The sequence below is a fragment of the Palaemon carinicauda genome, unplaced genomic scaffold (genome assembly GCF_036898095.1).
Source record: "Palaemon carinicauda isolate YSFRI2023 unplaced genomic scaffold, ASM3689809v2 scaffold461, whole genome shotgun sequence".
In the NCBI taxonomy this organism is placed as follows: domain Eukaryota; kingdom Metazoa; phylum Arthropoda; class Malacostraca; order Decapoda; family Palaemonidae; genus Palaemon; species Palaemon carinicauda.
In genome coordinates, this window is record NW_027171719.1 from 79,245 (window position 1) to 93,428 (window position 14,184).

The window sequence follows — 14,184 nt, forward strand, 5'->3', positions numbered from 1 at the left end:
AAAGTTGCATCGAATGCCAGGAATATAACCAGCTCGCTCATTCTAATAGTGTCGGTATAGTAACTGGGGCGTGTTAGAACCACTACCAGAGGTCCCTTAACAATTAGTCCTCTCCTTCCTCAATGTCCCCCGATACTACAAGGGTTAAACTTACAATTACTATATAAGCCTTTAACCCTTTAACCCCCAGGCTCTTTGGAAATTTCCAACCCTTAACCCCCAAGGGGTTGTTTTTTCCCCAGCACATTTTGCAGTACAATATATTTTTTTTAAATTGCTCTTACAGCCTTAATTTTTGTCATAGGGAGGTCAGGTTGGTCTCATTCTCTTGGAAAATGCCTGAATTTTCTCAAAAAATTATCAAAAATATGAAAAAAAAAAAAAAATTGATAGCATTTTTTGCAAGGACGTACAGGTACGTCCATGGGGGTAAAGGGATGAGTTTTGTGAAACGTACCAGTACGTCCATGGGGGTAAAAGGGTTACTATATAAGCCTTTAAAATGTTGAAGATATACGCAACTTCAGGAAAATTCCACGACTCAATGGCAATAAAAGCTTAGCAGGTAAAATTAGAAGGTACAGTATCATAAAATGAATGACGATGTGTCGTAGTCCGGGACTGGGACTGGCTACGTCATCTAGTACCCCATACAGCTTTGCTGTATTTCACTTTTCTCTTTTAAAGGGATGGCACTCCTTAGTCTAGCAAATGAAGCAGTACAAACAAATAGTTTTTTAAAATGTAAGCAAGTACTGTATATTGAAAGCTTTGGAGCACTAATGGTATTTTTTTCAACTATTTTTCTTTTTAATGACAGATCCCTTAAACATTGAACTGCAAGAAAATGCGCGCTATCAAAGTAGCGAGTGCTGGAAACTCGCTGTGACCTAGCGCTCGCCCGCCCACCTCCCAAACGCTTAGTGATTGGGTGTTAAACATTGTACAAGACTCCCTTATGAGAATAGGGTCTATGCACCGAAGCAATGTGGGTAAAAGCACTCTCACTTGCCATGGTTCCAGCCGGAGGTTGGTGAAATTAGCCTTGTGAGCTCCTACAGGAAGGAGGCAAACAAGGCTGAGCTGCGCTACATACTTGCTGGTGCATACTTTAAACAGGTTCTCCTTCGTGAAAGGGAGAAGCCCGAGGCACATGCCAAAAGAACCTGGCTTAAAATCATGACGGTAGGTGCAGGGAAATTAAACAACCTCCATACTTCATCATCGTCTTGCTCTGAAAACGAATCCAGCACATTTCCCGAAGCCCAATTGAGGCAACAATTCAGGCGAAGAGTGCCTCAAGCACAAACGAAGATGGCACTCGTCACCAGATGGTAATACACGGTGCTTTGTATGCTGCGAGCCCTCAGCACGCTGAAAAATCTCGGTCAGGGGGCGCACATCATAGTTGGCGAGCTTAGGAACTTGGCAAGTCAATTTCTGGGTTTTCCTAAGGAGGAGCAACCCACTGGTAGCCCGAAATATTTGAAGACTAGTAGTCCTACACGGACTACTAGTCTTCAAATATTTTGATTGTCAGACGAAGCAGGACGAACGAAGGGTAGAAGAGCAAAAGTAGAGGTTCCTAAGCTAGAGCACAAGAAGCTCTTTTGGTGCATTACCCTTGTAATCTGAAGTGGGAAAACTATAGTCAACCCATGGGGAGGCAGCTCTGCTCTCCTACTGAGCCCTGAACTGCAGAGCCTCCAAAAGCCGTTCCTTAGAGGGGATACCCAGGATCACCAAGAAAGCCGAAAGATGACACAAAATGTCAATGTAGACGTGACTCCCTACAACCGACAGTGGCGCCACTTAACAAGAGAAAATGCATTGTCCTCAAAACTTACAAGACTTTTCTGGGGGGTCAAACCACTATCACTCTTACTCAACCATTCCCAAGAAGAAACCAACTGAGAAGTCAACGAGGAGGGAATGAGGAATTTGAGCAAGACGTCAGGACCTCATCGCCTTCAGGCCATGGCACATCACAAGGAGACTCCTGCCAGCACGAGTGACCTCTGCACGCAGAGAAAAAGGCGTGAAGATCCGTCTCAGGGCCTAACGTGAAGATGCAGCAAGGGCGACCTTCCCCACCAGGACAAACCTGCATCATGAAACCTCACGATACACACTTCTGATAGGGAAAAGAAATCAAATTTTTAAGGCAGTTTGTATTTTCCTAAATAATGGTTAATGGCACAGAAAGACAAAACTTCTGTTCTCTACAGAGACAAGATTAAAAAGAGACGTCATACCATCGGTTCACCCCTGAGTGTGGTGGCCAGTCTAACACCAGCTAACTAGCGGTGGATGGTTATACCTCGCTAAAAGTATTCTGGCTAGTTTAAGCTTTCACTGAAATATATAAATAGCAACAGGGTTTGTATTAGGTGCTGGAACAGAGAGGCTTCAAGACCTTGAAAAAAATTTGAGTTCCCCTTTATTCTATTTTACTATACCTTTCAAAGATAATGACTGGCAAAGTATCATCTAGGTTATTGCTACGCATGACCCTTACTCCTGATTTTGGACACTACTGTCCATTACTTTTACTTTGAATACTATTCCATGACATAAATGACCTAACTAGCAAGTAATAATAATAATAATAGAAATGTAAAATGATGATTCTTTCACGCAGGGTCAGTCGCTTGAGTCAACATACAAAATCAACGTCCATAACTTACATCACCCAAAGTCCCATCTTACCTATATCCATCCTCCCACATCGATCCGTCTGATCTGCGGATGCCCCACATTCCTCCTCCACATCACTGGCGTGTTCTTGGCTTTCTTCATTGGTTCTCCCTTCCTCTCTTCCTATTACAGGGCCATAAGTACGAGCGCCATCCATCACATTACTGTCCCAATTTGGAGATGGTTTTCTTATATGTTAAAGAAACTGTGAAAACCTGTAATGATAACCATTTGATTAGACTTTGTATCAAAATTGTTGTTCATAATCAAAATTTATTACATACTTTTAATAGGCTAAACACTTTAAACTCTAAAAGTTAAAAGTTTCAGCTCCTAATGTCACTTAGTAATTTCATCTCTGTCTGAAAACTAACTTTCTTATACTTTATATACAAATTACTATTTTCCCGTAGATATATCAATTTCAATTATATCTGAATTCCAAATTATAATTTTCAGACTTGATTTGTCACAGCAACTTGTTAAGTGAATACAGCACTCCAAGTTTAATGTATAGCCTGAAACTTTACTCGTTACCATTCAATTTCTAATTGCATATAGTATTGGGTACCCACAATTCAACTGGATATATTTTAGAGAATGATTTTATATCCAGGATGTCTTTACACACTGAAATATGTTTATACAGATAAGATATGGGTCATATTCCAAAATACTTTCTCTGTCAATCTCTTATACTTCAGCTTGTAAGCTTACAAGTTAAAACATTGGAATACTCTCACAAAAAAGGGATTTTGACAAGGAAAAATCTATTTCTGGGCTCAACCTGTGTTGCTCCGTGAAATGCTCCTTATATCACCATTTCTAAGGTATAAATACTGCTAAATATACCAGAGAAAAAAAGTTTCATGGAATCCCAGGAATATACCCAGCTTGCGCACCCTTATAGAGTGTCGGTATAGTAACTAGGGCGTGTTAGAACCACTACCAGAGGTCCCTTACCAATTAGTCCTCTCCTTCCTCAATATCCCCCGATACTACGAGGGGCCGTTCTACATCCGACTACTACCCGCTACTACCACGACCACCCAATACTCTTTTACCTGTGTTTCATCTCTAACCTAAATCTTCCTGCTGACACAAATGCCAACTTAACTGTATCCTCAGTGTTTAGTGAGGAACCCTCCTCCGACAGTCCCTAGATGCCTAGGATGAAAGCCCTACCTGCGAAGTCCAAGACACCCTAGATAATGAGCCCTTCCTAGATAGTTACCCTGCCACCCAATAATAATAATCCCTACCTGCACACTTACCTGACACCATGGATGATACAGCCATATGGACACTCACTCACTGAACAATGAGCCCTCCCTACACGGTCACCTTAAACCTTCAACGATATGCCATACCAAGATGAAAAAGATCTCCCTAGAAAGTCTCACTGACACAACAGAAAGAACCTCCCCTCAAACACCCAGGATAATATATCCTCCCTGGAATGTTACCCTGACACTACAGATAAGCCCTTCTGGAGAGTTTTCCCAGCACTCTAATCTGTAGGCATTCCCTTAATTATCGACAACACGCACACACTGGATGTCTCCCCAACAACCTAGATGATATCCCCTCCCTGGAAAGTTGCTACAAACACTTCGGCCGATAGATCATCCTTGAACATTCTCCCCAACACCCCATATGATAAATAGGTCATTGAACAGTTGCCCTAAAACACACCGTTAGATGTGTTGTTGCAATGTCTCCCCAAGCCTGGGATGAAGTCATCTTTACATAATTTACCTAACACCCTACATGACAAGGAGAGTCGCCCCAAACACCTGGATTATTTATCCTGCCGGAACAGTCATTCCTAATGATAGGTTCAATCATATTCTGATATGATACCTCGGTCAATTCCTTGTATTTTATCACTCAGGTTTACAACGCCAACTTTTATGCTTTCCACGCAGTTCCGGTAGGCCCTGCTGCTTCCTCCGGTGCCTTAGATGACCCCGGAGGTAGCAGCAGTAGGGGATTCAGCATTATGAAGCTTCATCTGTGGTGGATAACGTGGGAGGGTGGGCTGTGGCACCCTAGCAGTACCAGCTGAACTCGGTTGAGTCCCTTGTCAGGCTGGGAGGAACGTAGAGAGTAGAGGTCCCCTTTTTTGTTTTGCTTCATTTATTGATGTCGGATACCCCTCAAAATTGGGGGAAGTGCCTTTGGTATATGTATGTACACTAAATATATTAGTTACAGTTTTAATACTGTATTTACAAACCAAAATAGTTCTCTACTAAATCAGTGTTCGTACAAAATCTAGAATTAATCTGAAATCTGTCGAGGCAACAGTATTACGGCCAATTTCGCATCGAAACAATAGCCGTCACATTCCCTATACAACCCTACCTACTGCGGAATACCATTACCCTAGAGTTTTAACTTTTATTTCATATTGGGTACCCAAAATTCCACTTTACATACCTTAGTATTTCCATTTTACTCAGGACATCCTTACACATTAAAATGATTCTCTATAATCTACGAGTTTTAGCAACCATATTCTGAAATGCTTCCACTGTCGCTCCCTAACACTTCATTTTAAAGTTTGCATGTTAAACATATTGTAATGCTCTGAAAAATAGATTCTATTCCCTTCTAAAAACTGCATTTTAACCCTTTTACCCCCAAAGGACGTACTGGTACGTTTCACAAAACTCATCCCTTTACCCCCAAGGACGTACCGATACGTCCTTGCAAAAAAATGCTATAAATTTTTTTTTTTTCATATTTTTGAGAATTTTTTGAGAAAATTCAGGCATTTTCCAAGAGAATGAGACCAACCTGACCTCTCTATAATGAAAATTACCTGACCTCTCTATGATGAAAATTAGGAGCAATTTAAGAAAAATATACTGCAAAATGTGCTGGGAAAAAAATAACCGCTTGGGGGTTAAGGGTTGGAAATTTCCAAATACCCCGGGGGTAAAAGGGTTAACGAAATTACTGAAGAAGTAGGAATAAGCACAGGATTAGAAATGTGGGCGGCGCGAAACTGGCAACTGCACCATGACAATGCACCTGCTCATTCTGCCCACTTGACCCAAGCTTATCTGGCCAAAAACAACACTTGTGGCTGTTCCCTAAACTGAAAACAACCCTGAAAGGGAAGTTTTGAGTCGAGAGAGGAAATTATGAGAAAAACGACAGCAGAGCTTTACAGCATACCAATGACATTCCAGAGATGTTACCAGCAGTGGCAGCACCGGTGGGAAAAGCGTGTGCACTAAATTCATCATCTCCCACTTCGTGCACCACTGTCTTCAGCCATGTAGGACTGTGTCTTCCTACTCTTCAACTGCTTTGTGGAGCCCAGTTGAACATTTTTGGGGAGTGGGAAGAGCATACCCAAAACATCTCTATCTACCCCTCAACATGATTTCATCCACATATAAATGTGGGAGGGTGGGCTGTGACACCCTAGCAGTACCAGCTGAACTTGGTTGAGTCCCTTGTTAGGCTGGAGGAACGTAGAGAGTAGAGGTCCCCTTTTTGTTTTTGTTTCTTTGTTGATGTCGGCTAGCCCCCAAAATTGGGGGAAGTGCCTTGGTATATGTATGTATGTAGTTATAAATTCCTATAATTCAAATTTCCGTAATTAGTAAATATTGTACAAAATTATCAATTTCATCGTCAAAAATTTCTCCCCGTTGCAATTTGGATATCAATTTCCTTAATTCTACAGAGCACTTTAGAATCTTTATTAGTTTACATCCTACGTAAATACTCTATACTTTGATTACTTTGGGACAAAATACTGCATTGACATTCCATTTTATACAGACCTTTAACCCTTTTACCCCCAAAGAACGTACTGGTACGTTTCACAAAACTCATCCCTTTACCCCCAATGGACGTACTGGTACGTTTCACAAAACTCATCCCTTTACCCCTACGGACGTACCGGTACGTCCTTGCAAAAAAACTGCTATTTACATTTTATTTTGCATATTTTTGATAACTTTATGAGAGATACTTCGGGCATTTTCCAAGAGAATGAGACCAACCTGACCTCTCTATGATGAAAATTAAGGCTGTTAGAGCAATTTAAAAAAAATATACTGCAAAATGTGCAGAAAGTTCCAAATAGCCTGGGGGTAAAAGGGTTAACTTCTATAATATTTCTAACATCACATGATTAACGTAATGCGACAAGCAAGTTCAAATTGACATCTAGAAGTTTCAAATCACTAAACGGACTTTCTCAATAAGCCTATTTTTTGTGCAATTGAAGAAGACACAGACTAGAGGGGCCACTTATGCCATCCAACAAAGACCACCAACATTGCCTTTTATCTATTTTCAAGAATACTATCTATATACCAAAGGCACTTCCCCCAATTTTGGGGGGTAGCCGACATCAACAAAGAAACAAAACAAAAAAGGGGACCTCTACTCTCTACGTTCCTCCAGCCAAACAAGGGACTCAGCCGAGTTCAGCTGGTACTGCTAGGGTGCCACAGCCCAACCTCCCACATTATCCACCACAGATGAAGCTTCATACTGCTGAGTCCCCTACTGCTGCTACCTCCGCGGTCATCTAGGGAAACATGGCGCTGCTTTCAACAGGGAAATATTTCACATGGAATGGAGTTTGAGAGGAAGGAGAATCAAGAAAGCAAAACCGACTACGCATCAAGATGGTAACGGGGAAGAAACCTTAGCAGAAAAAGGGTGAATGACACGTGAAACAAATACAGCAGGTATCACTTTTATCACTACAAGAGACGCTTGTGGTTACGAAATCCAAATGTGCAGGGATCTTTGAGGTTAACCCTTTTACCCCCAGGTTATTTGGAAATTTCCAACCCTTAACCCCCTGGGGGTTATTTTTTCCCCAGCACATTTTGCAGTATATTTTTTTTAAATTGCTCTAACAGCCTTAATTTTTGTCATAGAGAGGTCAGGTTGGTCTCATTCTCTTGGAAAATGCATGAATTTTCTCAAAAAAATATCAAAAATATGAAATAAAACATTTTTATAGCATTTTTTTGCGAGGACGTACCAGTACGTCCATGGGGGTAAAGGGATGGCTTTTGTGAAACGTACCAGTACGTCCTTTGGGGGTAAAAGGGTTAAAAAGATGTGGGAACATTACGCAAGAAGTAGACAAAGAAACAAATAATTTTGTGCTGCAAGAGCCACCCTTCAAAAGTGCGCAACATATCCGCTCCCTCAGATACAAAGCATTGCACCAAAGCAATAAAGCATTAAGCTACAAAAGCATGGACGAAATGAAAAGATTGCTAAACTAAACTAGTAAATGAGTACCTTATAACTTAACATAAAATCGTGAGTACTGTAGTGTAGTCTAAAGATCTCTTCTACTGTAGAGACTGAAATCTTGTAAACAATAAGGAAGATCTTCTACAAAAATGCCTAAAAGGACTAAGATCAATATCCAAAGATCACAGTATCAATGAGAAGGCTGGGGGAATGCTATATGCTGTTCCCTGGGCTAGAAAAACAAACTTGAGGAAAACTGAATCAAAGAGACCATTAGTTAGAGTAGTACATCATCATCATCATCTACCAAGGAAATTGAGGGGTAGCCGACCTCTAACAAAGGAAACAAAAAAGGGGACCTTTCCTCTCTACGATCCTCTCAGCCTGACAAGGGACTCAACCGAGTTCGGCTGTGTACTGCTAGGGGTGCCACAGCCCACCCTCCCCCGTTATCCACCACAGATGAAGCTTCATAACGCTGAATCCCCTACTGCTGCTACCTCCGAAGTCAGAGTAGTATATACATAAAGGCAAAAGGACGGATGAAAAAGCATATATTCAAACCTTATCACACATACCATCCTGAAACATGTTTATTTTCAACTGATTCAAGCTCAGGCAGTTTTTTTAATGACCCTCCCAGATAGTGTTCCCCCTTAAAGAATTTATGGCGCATAGCCAACCAAAGTGAACTTTTCGATATCAAAAGGACATAATAAAATCAATACAAATTTCAAAAGAAACTTGAACTTTTCCTAGCTACGCAAACATGAGTCCTTTGAAATAGGATATGTCTTCAACTTTACTGGAACAGCCGTTAACAAGGTAGTTATCGACAAGTGGACCTCATTAGAAAACAGGTGGTATGCGTGGGCGAATAGCTTTTCCCACCTGTTGGTTAGACTTTTTGTCTTTTAGAATAGGTAGACTCACTAATTGGTGGGCAGGAAGTTCCCTTAAAACCAAACTGATTGGTTATTTTTCCTCCCTGGAGGCGTCGGTCTGTTCTAGATGATAGCAAGGGAGAAGACTCCACCTTATTATTTGCCCATCATGAGGAATCCTTTCCCCTGAAGGGGATAGCAGTATGGGCATGTGATGTTCAATGGGTAGGTACATAATCATGTGACGGAGCCGAGAGAGGGTTGTGAACTCAAAGGCAGGAAGCAATCGACTGAGTTATATTATTGTAGAACACTCTCCTTACATACAAAACCTCAAGGCAACAGGACATAACAAGTTCACAAGACAGACAATATTACAGAGGAAAAACCAGACATGAATTTTCATGTTCTTTTTAGTGCGAGGGAAGAGCGAAGATACAAGCATAATATATACAAAAGGAATTATGTACAATTGTGTGAAACACGGTTGGTACAATCAGCTACCCTCCCTCTTGTCAAAGGAGGACAAGGGAGATACTTCATTAGATTCTAAGAATAGAGCTCGGAAGGAATAGTACAATACCTGCATCGAGTCACGGCTTGACTGCTTCATCCCCAAGAGAGGGAAAAGAAAGACTATTATGCATTACTATAGAGAATATGATTCCTATTGTGACGGTCACCATCAACATATCATTATTAAGATTGTTAAAATTATCATCACCATCGTTATCATCAAATAATTAAAATGATTAAAACAAAAAATAATTATTATCGTCGTCGTCATCTGTGGGGGAGCCGAGATAACTACATAACTAATTGAACAGCCAGTACAGGACCATGAACTAGAGTGTTGTGGCGGGATGTAAACAAACTCCCACACCCTTGATCACTCAGACAAACAAATTGTCTCACAACGCAAACTTTCCCCTGACTTTTACGTCAACTGGACTATTGCACAAAGGGAACAGTAAAACATAACCTTAAAACTATATTGCTTACAAATTAAACACAACCAAAATATCACACATCACTAAACAGAGACTTGACACTAAAACAGACAAAAATAACAACAGTCTATTTTATATATATGGTATAACGGTGCGTGTGGGTACACAGAACTCACCAATAATCAGAAAACAATATCCCTTTTCTAACCCAACACCAACAGTCCACACACAGTACCAAAAAAACACTTAAAAATCAAAAATTTAAAATAATTTTCATTTTTCCTAACATACTTACCTTCGAACTACTTTCTTTAGGAGATCACTGGTTATCTCTCTCTCTACGACCAGAGATTTGAATATATACCCCCCCCCCCGTTCCGCGCTCTCAGTAGCTTTTACCCCCGGCATCCAGGAATGTGCCCCGAGGGTAGGATTAACGGTAGGTCGCCCGTTGGCCAGGTCACGTTCGTCATTAAGTTCTCTGGTCGAGAGAGGAGGGACCAGCCCTCCAGAATTGCTCCTGTTCACAGACGCCTCCAACCAAGGGTGGGGAGCCCACCTCCTCGACGGGACGGCACGAGGCACCGGGTTGGAAGGGGAAAAATAACTCCACATCAATGTCCTGGAGTTGAAAGCAGTCCAGAAGGCATGCTTACACTTCGCCATCAACCATACGCCATAAAGCAGCAACAATTAATCACACCAACATAAGTGAAAACACTCAAGTACTAAATATATAAGTGTGAGTGGTCACCGTCGTCCACATACGCATAACATCCCTAGCCCACTGCTACAACTTCCTGGCAAAGAGTATTACCCTACGGCCAATTCCACCGCGCAATCGCTTAACTTTATACTCTCAGAATATCATATCCATATCCAGGCCAAACCAGTGTCGTCATCATCATGATCCGGAACTTATATTAAGCTTGGTCATCAAGAGTTATCCAAAAGCGGTCTACAGTGAACCCTCGTTTATTGCGGCAGATAGGTTCCAGACCCGGCCGCGATAGGTAAAAATCCGCGAAGTAGTGACACCATATTTACCTATTTATTTAACATGTATATTCAGACTTTTAAAACCTTCCCTTGTACGTAGTACTGTTAACAAACTACCCTTTAATGTACAGAACACTTAATGCATTTACTACAGTACCCTAAACTAAAACAGGCACAAATATTAAAGGCGATTTTATATCATGCATTTCCTAAACACGCCAAAAAGCACGATAAAAAATGGCAACCAATGTTTTGTTTACGTTTCTCTGATCATAATGAAGAAACAAACGCATTTATTGTACACATCTGTGTATAGGTTAGTTTTTGCATCGATTATATTGATTATTCAGTACAGTATGTTGATTTTGTTATTACCAATATGTATATATATATATGGGTTATGAAAAAAATCTGCGAAGTGGTGAATCCGCGATGGTCGAACCGCGAAGTAGCGAGGGTTCACTGTATATCTAAATCAACAAATGATCAAACGTACGGGGTCGTCATCAATCTATCTATAAATGTGCGGAAGGCAACCAACAGTCCATGGACAAACAAAAACTCCAAAGGAGTCCAAAGGAGGAATTATGTCCTGCAAATGAAAAAAAGAAAAACTTACAAACACTCCTAGCTAACTGAACTATTGCACTATAATCAAAGAAAAATAATAAACTTTTTATCATTCACGATCGCGCCCAACAAAGATAAATGAAAACACTGTACTTAAGCTAATACAAAAAAATCACTTCCAAGGCGGCTGGTTGATGAAAAAAATAATAATATTCCAGCATTCAGGACACAACCGACTCCTGCTACCGTCAAATAAAAATTGCATTTGCCCAAGACATTCATCACCGCCCTAACCTTGCTAAAAAATGTAAACAAACAACCTCAATTATACCAACAGTCTTTCCCACTACAAACAATCATTACACTAAATACCCCTTGTTCGGTGGCGCGCACCGCAGACACACACACGCAAACACATGCATACTCGCACCCGCACCCGCTCTCTCTCTCTCTCTCTCTCTCTCTCTCTCTCTCTCTGTCTGTCTCTCTCTCGCGCACGTGCGCAATTTGGCAAAACCAAAGCAAATAAAATTAATCCTCCACAGTGTCTAGAGATCTGTGGACTCCTTAAACCTTTTACCTCGCGAACGAGACAAGTACGTTCGATAGTCTGTACTCGTGTAGGAACACACCACAGCAAGGACAAAGGAGAAAAGGAATAAATAGAAGGGGCAAGTTAATAAACAATAGGACTCATCCTTGCCTAATAAAGCATAATTTTATGGTTGCTAATACTGTATGCATATTGTCCAAATTTCTTGTAAAAATTATGAATTTCAAAATTTGTATTTTTCCTAGCTATAAAAACCTACAGCTCTTTTCATAGGAGTATTTATTTTGGAGGAACTGAAACTAGAGTTTAAAACTTTTGCAAGGTGTTACTACCCTACGCTAGTTAACGGATGGGGGAGTAGTTGGGTAGTCTAGCCACCCCGCTCACACCAGCACTAGCGACTGACCGTCGCTTTGCCGTTGCGGCAGGACTCCTCAAGGGTAGATGATGGCAGACCCAGTATGTGTACAGAGCTCCAGGGGTGCCGTTATAGTATGTGGCCTACCTTTTTGGATCTGTTATAGTATGTGGCCTACCCGGTTTGAATGTGTCCTACCTAAGCCGGTTTGAATGTGTCCTACCTTAGGAAGAGTTTGTATATATATGTAATGAAATCAATAATTTTTCACAATTGTTTAATATCTAACAATACAATTTCAAAAGAACAGTTTCCTTGCCTACGAGTACGACGGGAGAAGCTAACTTAAAAAACCCACCTAACCTATGCTAAAAGCCGTGTCCTTACCTACGAGTACGACGGGAGAAGCTAACTTAAAAAACCCACCTAACCTATGCTAAAAGCTGTGTCCTTACCTACGAGTACGACGGGAGAAGCTAACTAAAAAAACCCACCTAACCTATGCTAAAAGCCGTGTCCTTACCCAGGGGGGCTGCGCCCCCCCCCCCGGACCCCCCCCCTTACACAACATTAACATTAACTACATAGTTAAATACTGAAATCCATGTGTACTTACATGATCAATATTCGTAATAACAGTATGTAGGCCACATACTATATCAGAGACAAAATTCCGTAGGCCACACTCGAAAGGTAGGCCACATACTATAACGGCACCGCTCCAAGTTTATATACCAAGGAGAAATAAAAATGATTTCCAAAATTGTCATTGGTTCCACCACAACACAAAAATCTTCCGCTCTTCACAACGTGCAGGTAGTGGACGATGAATGTTACTCGTTTCCCACACGCCAACTAGCAAGACCTGTGTCACTGAAATTCTTACAAATGCCAGGGATGTACATATACTTGACATCGTGTGCACAGGGACATCGATCAGAAGTGACTGAAATTCTTACAAATGCCAGGGATGTACATATACTTGACATCGTGTGCACAGGGACATCGATCAGAAGTGACTGAAATTCTTACAAATGCCAGGGATGTACATATACTTGACATCGTGTGCACCGGGACATCGATCAGAAGTGAGAGGTCATTTGGAATGGCCTTTTCGATGACCTGTCTGATCCAGAAAGAAACTAAACATCTCATGATCTTCCTTTTGGTTCTTCCTGTGCTTACAAAGAACCCGCTGATCTGACGATGGGTTTTTTGCCGTTCTTTTTACGTATTTCCTCAGTGCTCTCACATGGCAGAGTAATCATTGATTAGGCTCATTTGCTACCCACCGGGGACTCTTATTCCAGAAGGGCCCGAATCTAGGATCCGCTACAGCCGGATTTTGAGTCGTGGCTATAAACTCAGGGATGAATCTGCGTCATTTTTACTCCCATACATGCAGCTCACCGACTCTCCTGCCAGAGGACAGAATCTAGAAGGAAGACAGTCTCAGTCAGAGGCGTGACGAAGAGGCCCATAAAAGGCTGTTTTCAGAGAACGTAAGACTTTGACAACGTTCCACGGAGGCGGGGGTTTGACTTCCGAGTGAGGGAACGTGCGCTCAAAGTTCCGTATGATGACGGAAAATTCCATCAAGAAGGAAATGTTAATTCCGTTCAGCTTAAAGACTTCCGAGTGAAGGCAGGTGCACTCAAAATTCTGTGTGAGGAGAGAGAATTTGGTCAAGAAGGGAATGTTACCTACATTCAGCTTGAAGATTAGCTTCAAGGACTTTCACCGCCGACACCAAACAGTTTTCCTACCTGATATTTAATAAGAATTCTACTCTGCTATTGTTGGTCTAAAGGCACTGTGTGTAGAGATACTCTGTCCACGACACCCAACACAAACAACTCATTACTTTGCCTGATAGATTGTGGAAGAACACTACTGGAGATAACCTGGCATGTGCTTCGCAACTGGCTT

At 41.4% G+C, this 14,184-nt stretch overlaps 1 long non-coding RNA gene across 2 annotated transcripts in view; it reads right to left on the reverse strand.

The window, feature by feature from the left end:
- LOC137636942 (uncharacterized) overlaps window positions 1-14,184 on the reverse strand; it is a 54,335-nt gene that overhangs the window by 8,692 nt on the left and 31,459 nt on the right. For both annotated transcript variants that reach the window (XR_011043309.1, XR_011043308.1), the window contains exon 4: window positions 2,710-2,912. This is a non-coding gene — a long non-coding RNA (uncharacterized lncRNA). The remainder of the gene's footprint in view (window positions 1-2,709; window positions 2,913-14,184) is intronic.